Below are 10,685 nucleotides of genomic sequence, written 5' to 3' on the forward strand. Positions count from 1 at the left end.
AGCTTTTAACAAATGTTAGCATGTTAGGTGTCAGCAGTTTAAATTTTAAATAGAAAGTACAAAATACCTAGTTCCTTCTGAAGGAGTACTCAGAGGGAAGAGGCATTTTTGTTAAGAGTTAGGGTAAAAGAGAAGCTTTGGCCTTGTGGGCTGATCTCGGAGTGAGGGGTGGAGGAGGGTCTCTGACCCCAACCTGACCTCTGTTTCTAGCTGGAAAATCACATAAATTACCTTCAAGAACTGGTACTTGATCCACTGGCACAAGCAAAATTCCTGTAACTGTAACCTCTCCCAATATTAGCCACTCAATTCCACCTCTAGTCCCCCTTCCCCCTGTTCAAACCCAAATAAGTTTCATTAAGATGCATATGAGTAAGATATTATTTCTATTGTAGTTTAATTTACTATGTGATATAGTTTTAGGACAAATAGATTTAACATTCATGTAGGTTTTTCAGGGACAGTAAAATTAAGGGCTCCCTTTCGGTTTGGTTTTGTTGTAGAAGATGGTTGGCCAAGAAGATGGTTTCCACATGTCTGCCCTCTTATCCACTGACCAAGGCCTTTCCAAAGATCAGAAATCAACAGGTTAGAATTTGTGTAGTAGGCCAACGTAAGGAAGCTACAAAAAGAATGGAAAGGAATCTCTAAATGAACAGCTGGGCAAAGTATAGTGGTTCTGTGAGAAAAAGCTGTAGGGGGTCCTTCACCCACACTTCTCTCAGGCCACTGTCCCTAGCTCTCACTTACTAGGGAAAAGGTCTCTAAATGGTCAGGACCCCCAACCTGGACTGGTTATGTGAATGTGTGTTCTGAAAATGCCTCATCTGTCATGCTCTTCTTACAATGTGATGTTGCTATGCTTCCATCATGGGGTGGGTCCTTGTGGTCTCCTCTGATCCCTGGTAGACTCAGTCACTGCCCACGCTAATAGGATTTAGAAGTCATGCTACATCACTTTTGAGGCTGGTCGTGAAGTTTAATTTTTTTTTTAAAGGAACTTTAATGTAACTTCCATTTGGCTTTCTCTGAAGATGGTTGCTGCACTTTTTTTTTTTTTTTTTTTTTTTTTTTTTGGAAAGGGGCTCCCTATTGGGGTTGGGCTTGCCTTGGGCTCACTTTGTAACCCAGGCTGGCCTCGAACTCGCAGCGACCCTCCTGCCTCAGCCTCCCAAGTGCTGGGATTACAGGCGTGCGCCACCATCCCCGGCTGGTTGCTGCACTTTGAGAAAGTCACGAGGTAGGGCCACGTGTGTCTGAGCTGGCCAACAGCTGACCACATGAGTGAATGTTTCATCAGATGGATCCAGTCCTCAGCCTGTGAGTTTTCCAGCTAATATGGAGAATAGCAGAATCTAGATAATATGGAGCACAGAAGAACCATCTTCATGACACTGCCTGAATTCCTAAGCCACAGAAACTGCAAGAGATAATAAATGGTTATTACCATCAGCCATTAAGCTCTGGAGCAATTTGTTACGCAGCATCGGGTAACTAACAGTAACATCCTTTCCATTTCCTAAAGGATGTGAAACTATGTGTGCCTTACTTGTGCTTCCTGTATCATTTCAAGGTAGATTAGGCCTCTTTTCTTTTCCACTTTTTCTGTAACATGTCTGCAGGTGAACAAATAGTCCAAGGCCCACCATGAAGTCCCAGACATAACTCCTCTTGGTATATGGTCAGGAAGTAGCAAGATTCCACAAGGTAGGAAGCCTCATTTACTTTGTCACCAAAGAGCTCTACTTTGGGGCAGGGTGCCTGGGCCATCCTCATGAAATGGTAATTTGTCTCACAATCCACAGTTGTGCTTGGCTTTCTTAGAGCCCAGTAGGTAAGGGAGAGGGCATACAGAATGAGGACATGGCTGGATCCTTGCCTATAATAGCAGGCCTCAAAACATCACAGTAATAACCAGCAATGTGTAGGGAGTGAAAAGCAGTACTTAAGATTAAAAATGCATGAAAGTATAAGCCAGTTTCTTTCCACATCTCTAGGGCAGAACAGCACTGACCCTTTTTCTTCTATTTTCTTCCCCACCAGGAGTGGATTGTGAAGGACTAGTTGTATGACCTTGAGCAAGCAACCTCAACACCTTTCAATGACTCCACTATCATTTTTCCTAAATGATAAAAGGGGTATTGACGTAACCAATTCCGTCAGTCCAGGAATGTACACACCTCTCAGTCTCTTTCAAAGCTATTTACACCATCAGCTTCCAAACAAGAACATAAGCATTTAGATGCCCATGGGAGGTGGGAGGAGGGCAGGGAGTGCTCAGCTGTGCCTCCGAGAAATCACAACAGCTGTCGCTGGGGCTGGGTTCTCTGTAGGAAGTGGATGATGAAAGTCTCCTGACAGCAGCTCCCTCGGGGAGCAAGTGAGGGAGAAAAGGCCCAGGTGAACTAGCTCTGCTCTGGACTAGAGTAACAATGGAGCCCCCCAATTCCAACAGCATTACAGCCAGACTAAGTAGGTGTCATAGTTTGATGTTTTACAAGGAGAAACAATAATACAGAACAAAATACTTTATAAGATTATTTATAATAGCCAACCAAAGAGTCATATACAAGAGAGTACAGGAAATCTGTCCACACACTAAAGATCCAAGAATCCTGCTGAGGGTCTGGATCCCACAATAATGCCCTGCATGAGTTCAGCTAAAGACCTACAGCCCATAACAATGCCTCCCATGAGTCCAGCTGGTGGACTAGGGCCCATGACAACATCTCATGCAGCCCTGTTTCATGGATCTGTGCTGGGAAGGCACAAAGGTCAATGGTGGAATCTAAAATGTCTGTGCCAGAGGGATGAAGGATCTGAGCTAGCAGGCTGAGGGATCTGCACTGGAGCCAGGAAGTGACACTCAAAATAAGAACCAGAGCGCCCCTGAAAAGTACCATGGCCATTCTCAGCAACAGTGAGGTCCTAAGCTGCTCTGATGATCAGGACAGCTGAGTTCCCATCAGGAAAATCAACGTGACAAGCTTCTCCTGGAGACTGAGCACTGTACCATCTTCCCCTCCGGAGCCAGGAAGCGATGCTCAAAGTGAGAGCCAGAGCTCCCCCAAAGGGAACTGTCATCATTCTCAGCAACAACAGGGTCCCAAACTCCTCCTCTGACAGAACAGCCAAGTTCATCAGGAAAGCCGGCACGACAAGCGCCCCCAAGAGAACCAGATGCTCCTTACAGTTCCTAACCAACCAACAGCTTCTCTTAGTTCCCAGCAGCCTCATCTTCTTCTTCTTCTTCTCCAGTTCTGCCTCTTATGCTGCTGGCAACAATCCTCAGGTGGACCTCCACACCCACCACCATGCTGGTTAAGTTCAGCTGGGGGTTACAAATTGACCACTAGTTGTCAATGCACCACAGTAAGAATGAGTAGCAGGGAAAAAGAGAAGCCGTATGTTTGTCTCTGAGGTTGAGCCAAAGCAGGGGTTCATTTTTCAGCTACACAGCAGTCTGCAGAACTTAATGCAGCCATCATAGACATGATGTGTGGAGCTAACTACATTCATAATTCTTTGTGCCTGATACATTGGGAGATGAATAAATGGAAAAGGACTCCTGGAAGAAGCTCCGACTCTGTATTTGTTGTGTGTCATCTTCCAGCAACTCATTTAATACTAACTTTTAAAATAACACTAGGGCAATTCTGATCTGCCCGGAGGCCCCCAGCCTTTCAGCCTCCAGTGGACACACAGTCACACCCACAGTACACCAGGCAGGTGGATTATGGTGTCGTCTTGTCCACGGTCCCTTCTAGGGGAAATGGTCCACCTACACCTCCCACCGGAGCATCAGTTCAGGGGGCTCTAGCAGCACATGACTTCCCTCCTTCCTATGCAAGTGCTTGCTGAGGTGGTGTTTGACACAATCTTCAGTTTTAGGGATTGAACTGGGAGGAAAGAGGAAAAGGTTGGTCACATCATGAGCTAAAGTAGGAAGGTGGAGTTAGGGTTTTAAGAGGTCAAATTAGGAAGACGCACATACAAAGAATAAAGAGAAAACAACAACACCCACCCACCCCTAAGCAGAGAAAAGACAAAATAAGGTGAAAGTGGTATTGGTGATACAAGACATCAAACCATTGGTCGTAGGTTATATGGGCCGCTCCACAGGGCAGCTCACAAGCTGGCAGCCGAAAGCGGGTGGAGGACAGGAAGATGTGGCCAGCCATGGGGGAGGGTGCTCATCGTGTTAATACTGGAATGGTAACCCCCTGTGGTGACCGCTGGGGATTGCCGAGACTGCCAGCCACAACTTCCCAGTGTGTGGAGCAGTGGTGTTGCTCTGGTGTTGTGCAGACAACAAACAAAAGTGGTTCTAGCATTGCTCACCAGCACAGACCAGCCTCAGCTGGAGCAGTTGGGCTTTACAGGCCTGCTTAATTTCTGCTTTTGGGAAGCATTTCTGCTGAACAAAGTGCTCCTGGCCGAAAGAGGTACAAAAACTTCTCGGTTTAGAGAACTAAATCTAAACTTTGCATGGCTTTTCATCATCTTTGCATGACTCCTGCTTACCAAGTCCACTTCCTGTGAGCTTCCTCCCAGCCTGTCTGAGCGGCCACAGCAAACTCATCCTTGCCGGGAAATGTGTCTGGATGGCTCCAGGCAGGTATGTGTCTCATTTCTTCTCCTACTGAGCTTTGTTTAAACTGCTTCACCCAAACAATTACCTTTTACACTCTTAGAGTAAATTTATATTCCCTCTACAAACTATCTTCTGCATTGATCCCAGGCCTGGCACAAGGGAGACACTCAAAGACTATGGTGGAGATGGAAAATGCACCCGGCTTTATAAACTGAATGCTGCCTGGGTGCTTAAAAGCTGGACAGAGTACTGACCAGAGCCCAGCCTTCCTGGGTGGCAGGCAGTACCTCAGCTGCCTCACTCATTATCCATGAATCAGTCGTTGTATTCCAGACTGTTCTTCATTGTCATGGTAGCCTTTAGCTGTTTTTTTAAAACGAGCTAATTAAAGCTGAATTATTTTAATTGCCCACCATGAAGAACAAAGATTTTTATAAAAAATGAAAATGCAGGAATGTGTGTATCTCACCATTAAAAAGAACCAAAATGTTCTTCTATCCAGATTATGAGAGGTCCACTGCTCTCAGAAATAGGTTGGACTGTCAGAGCGTAAAGAACAGGCTGTGTTGTGTGGAGCACAAAATCGACCCACATCCTGGCCTGTTAGCGTCCTCTTGCATCAAGAGAAGCTCGGTGGTTATTGGTTCAGATGACCGTAAACACCAAAGGGATTTACTGATGCCTCAGGGGGCCAGATTTTTTTCCGCAGGTTAATGACAGGCCTTTTTGCCCTCCTCTTTTATGTTCAAAAGCCCACCCAGAGGCTTATTTTCTCCACTATTTTCAATGATAGAAATAGATTTCTAGTTGATAAAACAAATTGGCACAAAACTGCTATATCCTTTTCAAAGAGCAGCTGAAGAGTACAATGGCAAATTTTAAAAATCATATTGAGGTGATCCACAAATGTCAACGACTTCCACCCCTTTATATGTACAAGAAATGCCATCTGGGGCTAGCTCAGGGTCTGTTTGAGTTTTTCTTTTGCCTTTGATGGTGGCTACAATGGTGTCTATTGTAGGAAAGCTGTCCTTCTTAGTGTGGTATAGAAAGGTTAGAGAAAGACCGTGACTATTTCTCTGTTATAGGTCTGTCATCCTGGCAATGTCTAAAATACCTCTTTGAACGTGTAGTTGTTCCACCTGGGTTACCCACGGAGGTTAGACATTTAGTAAGATTTCTAGGCAGTTTTAAAAGAAAAGCTTTAAAGGAATCTGTTCATTCTGAGAACTTGAGATTTGAAAATCTGATGTTTCATCCTTCCATACAATTTATGAACTTTCAGTCATAAATATTCTGGTGTGTCCATTCATCAACATTTGTTGAGTGTCTCTGGGGCACCCAGTACAATGCCAGCCACTGGGAATACACATTACTGACTGACTCGTTACTTGAGGTACCACCTTATAGACATGGGTCGTCCTTAAGAATTCAGGAGAGACTAAAGTAGCAAAAGGTTTTGGGTAGCATTGAGCTAGAACTTGATGCAAAGTAGGATTCCCCATTGGCATTAGGGGTTGAGTAATTCAGGACAAAGAGAACAGAATGAGGAAGGCATAGAGGCTGACCGAAAACAACAGTTCACATCCAGAAACAAACAATCCGGGGAGGTGACCTATTTGAAAGCACACAGCAGTGTAGCTAGAGATGAAGTCAGGAGTAACCTCCTCTAAAGGAGTTGCATTTTGTGCAATTAGCAATGAGGCGCATCAAAGGATTTAAGCCTAGGTGTGACATGATGAGATTTATGTGGTATAGAGACATCTTCACAGCACCCCGAAGGACAGACTGGAGAGTTCAAAGTTGGGATAAAGACAGTCTGTGGATATGGAGGGTATATGCAGTTGTTATGAAGAGGAGAACTAATATTTATTGAGCTTCTGCAACATGCCAGCTCTTCACATAATTATCATATTTAATGAACATGGCAACCACGTGAAGTAGGAATTATAATTCCCATTTATGAAGCGAGGCTCAATAACTGGCCCAAGATTTCTCAGTGAGGTGGTAGTGGAGCTAAGCTTTGATCGACTCTGTCTGGGCCAGAACTGCTGAGCTTTCCTTAACACTGTAGCGAATGATGAGTCTGAACTATGCCAGCAGCCATGCTGAAGAGGCATCCTCCCTCCTCAAAGAAGCCTTCAAATGTAGTTGTGCCGCATTTGGAAGCTGCTTCATCCACTTCATCACTCTAATTGTTTTAATATGACTAATTGACCAATTACTAGCAGGTTATTTATAACTATGGTGGAATTAGTTGCTTGGTTCAATTGAGCAATGAAAAACTGATTTTCAATGACTCAATTTATCAAAGTGTTTGGAGGGGTTCATGGGCCTAGGTATATTAACAGTAAATAAATATATGGAGTGCAATATGTCAGAATATCTGACTATTCACAAGTGACATTGGGACTGAAAGGATTCTAACTCTTTCTCTGTAACCAACTGGACAAGTCATAGCTGTGAGTGCTAAGAGATGTTCTAGAGAAACTTCTGGGGTTTATGTTGCTGTTCACAAAGAAACTGAATCTCTGAAAGTAGGAGGATTTGCCAGCAAAAGGCAGAGCTTAGATTTAAACTATTTGCATTGTTCTGATGTTAAAAGATGTTTTTCCTTCTATGCCTGTTGCTCTGGGATGTTGAACAAGTCTCACAGACTCTTGGGTCCTCAGTTGCTTTGTCTAAAATGAGAGGAGTGGGGCTGGTGATTTAGCTCAGCGGCACAGCACCTGCCTGACAAGTGCAAGGTCGTGAGTTCGATTCCTGGTACTGGAAAAATAAATAAATAAAAAATAAATAAAATGAGAGGACTGGTAGATGTATCAGTTAGCTTTTGCTATGTAAGAAACAATCTAAAATGCAGCAGTTTAAAACAGTAACCATTTTATGTTGCTCACTATTCTGCCTTTCTTTGTGGTGGTTATTTGGGTCCTGACCGGCTCACTAGATCTCTTCTGGACTCCCATGTGTTTCTGTGATTTGCTGGTGGGTCTAGCATGATATTTGACAGATCATTGGCTGAGGACTGGCTATTCATCAATAAAAGTGCCTTATTCTTCTCCACAAGTCGTTTCATCCTCCAGCAGGCTTGCTCAATCTTGTGCACATAGTGAATCTCAGGGTTTCAAGCGCAGCAAGGAAGGGCAAACCCCACTGAGTGCTATGTTTGCTAGTGTCCCACTGGCTAAAGCGTGATGTGGCAGGTAGCACCTAAAATGGCTTCCAGTGATTCTTGCCTTCTGTTATTCCTGGATAACCTGCTCCCTTGTGCATAGCTGGATTTAGTAATTTATCTCTAATGAACAAAAGATAGTATAAGTGATGTGAAACCCCCACCCTACATTAGGTTATAAAACATTATGAGACACTCTTCTTGCAGTGTTGGGGATTAAACTTGGCCTCAGTCATGCTAAGTAAGCATTCTACTGCTGGGGTACACCCCCAGGCCTGACTTTTCTTACAGACGTGATTGCTCTGATAAAGCCAGCTGCCATCTCTGAATTGCCTTGTGGGGATGCCCATGGAGAACTGAAACCTGAGCCCAAAAGTTTCCTCAAAACTGAATCCGATCAAGAACCAGTGAAAATGTGCTTGTAAGCAGTCTTCCCCAGGTGAACCTATAAATGAGAATACATTTATACACACCTTCACTGCAGCCCATGTGAGCTATTGAAGCAGACAACCAATCCGGCTGCAAATCAACACAATTAAGCTTAGCCACCACACTGGTATTGGGTGTTCTGGTTTTTAAAAGTTCCTTTAGAGACACACTCTGAAATATTTATGAATGAGATTGTATTATGTTTGGAATTTACTTCAAAATAATCCAGTGGCAGGGTGGGGGTTGAGGAGTGGGTAGAGCTATGGATGAAATGAGATTTTCTAAACAAATTCATCATTATTGAATCCAGGTGATGAGTACAAGGGTTGGTTATATAATTCTCTTTACCTTTGAATAGGTTGAGATTCCATAATAAGTCTCAAACAGTTCTATCTTAACAACACATCCTGAAAGCTGTACATATGAGGTCATAGTATTTACATCTGCCTGCTCCACACAAGATGGTAGAAGTTAATAACATCTTTAGGGTAAAGGGTGGAATGATTTTATGGAACAGAAAATGTAAAGATTCCTTAGCTTCCAATCATGAGACTGATGTAAATCATGTGACTTACTTTGCCTCTTGACTAAAATGCTATATTGCATTTTTCTCCTGCTCATTTTTCACTAGCCAAGATAGTATGTTTCATATTTAGTGGAATCTTATAACATGGTTCACCGTTGAATAAAAGCCAATGGCGGCATGCTGTTGGAAGTATTCCTGGAGGGATTCTTTTATTAGGTCTTGCAGGATATGGACAATAGTACAGGGAGTTTATAGGTTGGAAAAGAAAAATAAGGTAGAACAGATGGATATCCCCCTTTGTTCAAAAAATTCTTGATTGTCTTGGTGCAGTAATAACAGCGTGAATTCCTTTGATTTTTTTCTCTTCCTTTTGCTTATGTTATTCTAAGGTGGATTGGAATATGAATTTAACAGTGTGGGTTTTATGAGTCAATGATGCATTTTAGGATTTAGAGAGGGTGGCACCTGCGAAGGAAAGTGAAGAGATGACTCCTCATGTTTACAACTGTTTCAATGTTAGGTTAGTGAGAAACCACAGTTAGTGACTTAAGACATTTCTTGAAAATACCTTTGTTACCAAATTGAATCTCTTCCCAGCCCCTGATAAATGATGATTTCACTAGAGTCAGATATATGCAAATTACACTTCCCTTCTCAAACCAAGGTTAAATAAAAGGGAAAATTATGAAAAGATAGCTTATGGCAGCAAGAATTTTCAAGGCTTGAGGATGAATTTGTTTTCTTAAAACCAGGATGAGTGTCCTGTGAGTGCAAAGCAGGATAAGAATACAGCAACGGGAAAAGGGACCTGGGCATAAACATGTTCCAGTACAGAATTTGGGTTGAAAGGCTTTGTTGTTCCCCGAACCGCGGTAATTACAAGCATTTTCCTGCGCTCTGGAAAAGCTTTGGCAGATGAGCAAAGGGTGTCCCCTGCGTTTCTGTGTTCCAGGCTGGGTTCTGGCTGGGTTGCAGGGAAACACCAATTCCCGACAGTGCTCCCTGGAAGCAAACGCTTTGTTTTCTCTTCACTGAATCCAGCCTGAGGCCGGAGCCCAGCAGCACAGCCGGGCGTGGAAAAGCGGCGTGGAGAAACTTGGGGCCAGGAGGGAAGAAGGCAACCCCGCCGCGCGGTGGGCGGCGGCCACCATGCTGGGGCCCGTCACAGCCGCTGGCCTGGCGGGTCACACTGGAAGACACAGACGCGAGGCCCCGCGCCGTGCCCACACCTGGACCACACTCCGCCGCTCCACACCAGGCTGTCTCGCCACGCCACACTGCACACGCGCACACACACACGCACACACTCTAGTGCCCACCTACGTGCCACGTGCGCACGCTGCGCTCAACCACACACACACACACACACGCAGATACACATACACATCACATGCACGCGCGCACACACTTCACTGAACACTAAGCGCATTGTGCGCCCCACACACCACGCGGGCTCCAACACCCCCCCCTCCACAGACCACGCCCCCGCGCCAGCTGGCCGGCCGGAGGAGCCCGGGGCCCCTGGCCGCGCCCCCGGGAGGGGAGCAGCCCCGCGGGGTCTCCGCCCGGCACTCTGGGAGTGTGCCTGAGAGCAACGTGACACGCGTGTTCAGAGAGGCTGCGCGCGCGCGTGAGTGGGAGACCCTCGCTCAGAGACGCGCCCGCAGCAGCCCACGGGGAAGGCCGGCGCGCGTGTACGCCGTGTGCAGCGCCCTCGGCGGAGCGCACACGTTTCGGTCACTTCTCCCGGCTACTCAGTTGGCGGGGAAGCGTGTAGGCGACCCACGCGTGCGTGAGGCCGGACCCGGCGGCCTTCCGCCGAGGTCTGACGGGGCAACTACGGGGTGCGGGAGGGGCCCGCTGAGGCGCGAGGCAACGCGACGCCCGCGCTCTCCGGAAGGGCGCGCGTGAAGAGACCCGGCTCTCCCGGGACCCGGGGGGCGGTGCGCGGGTGCGTGTGCGCG

Source organism: Chinchilla lanigera, unplaced genomic scaffold, assembly GCF_000276665.1.
Source record: "Chinchilla lanigera isolate Chin_1 unplaced genomic scaffold, ChiLan1.0 scaffold00019, whole genome shotgun sequence".
NCBI lineage: Eukaryota > Metazoa > Chordata > Mammalia > Rodentia > Chinchillidae > Chinchilla > Chinchilla lanigera.